The sequence below is a fragment of the Crocuta crocuta genome, unplaced genomic scaffold (genome assembly GCF_008692635.1).
Source record: "Crocuta crocuta isolate KB4526 unplaced genomic scaffold, BGI_CrCroc_1.0 scaffold1068, whole genome shotgun sequence".
NCBI classification, from domain to species: Eukaryota; Metazoa; Chordata; class Mammalia; order Carnivora; family Hyaenidae; genus Crocuta; species Crocuta crocuta.
In genome coordinates this window covers 23058-25899 of record NW_027529551.1, presented here as the reverse complement: position 1 = coordinate 25899, position 2842 = coordinate 23058, and the positions used below count along the sequence as shown (strand labels likewise).

General features: G+C 38.8%; 1 pseudogene; it reads right to left on the bottom strand.

The window, feature by feature from the left end:
- Nucleotides 1-861: 861 nt before the first annotated feature.
- Nucleotides 862-2460, bottom strand: LOC144229411 (elongation factor 1-alpha 1 pseudogene; annotated as a pseudogene).
- Nucleotides 2461-2842: the final 382 nt, after the last annotated feature.

Genomic DNA, 2842 nt, shown 5'->3' with positions numbered 1-2842 from the left:
ATAATTGACAATAAGATTTTTTGTAATGATGAGTATATGGCTACTGGGCACTGGAAATGTGGCTAGTATGATGGAGAAAATAATTTTAAAATTTATTCATTTTTGATTAATTTAAATGCAAATATAAAAGATGTGATATGTGGTTCCCATATTGGACAGTATAGATTTTATTATATGTATTTTAAATATAAACCTTAAGTTAAAAAAAAACATTTGTGGGGTCATCGTAAACTAATATAATTATGGTACATTTAGTCTGTTTCTTATGTTACTTTAGTTTTTAAAAGGTTTATTTTGAGAGAGAGAGAGAGAGTTGTGTTTGTGCATATGTGCTAGCACATGGAGTAGTGGGCAGAGAGAGAGAGGGAGAATCCCAAGCAGGGCCTGACATAGGACTCAATCCCATGAACTGTAGGATCATGACCTGAGTTGATATCAAGTTGGACGCTTAACTTAGTGAACCACCCAGGTGCCCCTCTTATGTCACTTTAAATGTAAATGTAAATTTCCATGATTTATGTTCTCTGAAGATAGTATGAAGAACATGTATTATTTTATTTTTGTTTTTCTCATTAAACTTTTATCTTAATGGTCTCAAAATTCTGTGACAGACTTTTGGTCAAGTTGTTTCCATTAAAAAGTACTGATTTAAAAAATTAATAACCTAAAACTGCCACACCACACACAAAACAAATGTGGTTCAAAAAACATTCTCTTTTCCCTCTGAAGGTTTTACAATGCATTGTTATCATTAACCAGTCTTTCAGTATTAAGCTTCAATGGCCAATTGACACAAATAGTTCTGAGATCATTCTTTCACCACTGATTAAGACTGGGGTGCCAGGTATCGGGGATAATAATTCATTTAACCCTCTGAGCTTTCTGGGCAGGCTTGGTGACCTTGTCAGTTCCAACTGCCTTCTTGTCCACTGTTTTGATGACATGCGCAGCAACTGTCTGTGTCATGTCACTAACAACAAAATGGCCTAGACAGGATAGTCAGAGAAGCTCTCAACACACATAGTCTTGACAGGAACCATATCAAAAATGGCAGCATCACCGTATTTCAAGAGTTTGGGGCCACCTTCTAACTTTTTTCCAGAATGATGATCAGTCTTCTACTTCAGCTCAGCAAACTTGTAAGCAATGTGAGCTGTGTAACAATCCAGCACAGGTTCCTGGATGGTTCAGGATAATCACCTGAGCTGTGAAGCCAGCTGCTTCCATTGGTCGGTCATTTCTGCTGTCACCAGCCACATTGCCTCGATGAACATCTTTTTTTTTTTTTTTTTAATACTTTTATTAATTTTTGAGAGAGAGAGAGACCGAGCATGGGCAGGGGAGGGTCAGAGAGAAAGGGAGACCCAGGATCCAAAGCAGGCTCCAGGCTCTGAGCTGTCAGCACAGAGGCTGATGCAGGGCTTGACCTCACAAACCACGGGATCATGATCTGAGCCAAAATCGGACGCTCAACTGACTGAGCCACACAGGCGCCCTTTGATGAACATCTTTGACAGATGCATTCCTAACACTGAAGCTGACATTATCCCCAGGAAAAGCCTCACTCAAAGCTTCATGGTACATTTCAACACACTTGACTTTAGCTGCAACATTGACTGGAGCAAAGGTGATCACCATGCTGTGTTTAAGAACACCAGTCTCTACGTGGCCCACAGACACAGTACCGATACTACCAAGTTTTAGGCATACTGGAGAGGCAGATACAAGGGCTTGTCAGTTGGACGAGTTGGTGGCAGAATGGAATCCAGAGCTTCAAGCAGTGTGGTCTCACTGGCATTGACATTATTATGGGTGACTTTCCATCCCTGATCCAAGGCATGTTAGCATTTGGCTCCAGCATGTTGTCACCATTCCAACCAGAAATTAGCACAAATGCTACTTTGTAGCCAATTTTCTTAATATAGGTGCTGACTTCCTTAACCATTTCCTCACATCTCTTCTGGCTGTAGCATGGCTCAGTGGAATCCATTTTGTTAACACGAACAATCAGTTGTTTCACTTCCAGTGTGTAAGCCAAAAGGACATCCCCATGAGTCTGCCCATTCTTGGAGATACCTGCTTCAAATTCACCAATACCAGAAACAACAGTCAGGACAGCACTGTCAGCCTGAGATTTGCCTGTAATCATTTGTAATCATGTTCATGAGAAATCATGTTCATCTGTCTCCTCCTGGGACATCAGTGATGTTCACATAATACTTGCTGGTCTCAAATTTGCACAGGGAGATATGTGGTGATACCATGTTCACATTCAGATTTCGGTTTGTCCAAAACCCAGGCATACTTGAAGGAACCCCTTCCCATCTCAGCAGCGCCCTTCTCAAATTTTTTGATAATTCTTTTGTCAATCCCACCACATTTGTAGATCAGATGACCAGTAGTGTTAGACTTAAACAGATCTATGTGTCCAATGACAAGGATATTGATATGAGTCTTTTCCTTTCACGTTTTGGTTTAGGTTTAGTGGTGGTTTTCCTGACACCTGTGTTCTGGCAGCAAGTCCATTGTGAAAAAGGAAACATGTATTATTTTTTAAAAGGTTTAATTCACAATGTGAATATTTTGTACGACATTTGAAATGTACTTTTGGTAGTAAGAAGTAGATTTTATCATTTAAAAATTTTACATTGCTAGTGTTCCTTGTCGTTCATCTATATAATGGTATTCTCTCTATAGAGAATTCCTTTGAGGTATACATACAAAGTTAGCTTTTTAATCTGAGTTGAGATAACTTATATTTAGAGTATTTTTTTATGTCTAAGGTAACACCCATCTGAAATAAATGAGTATAAGTTGTCATAACTTATGTAATTTTTATAAA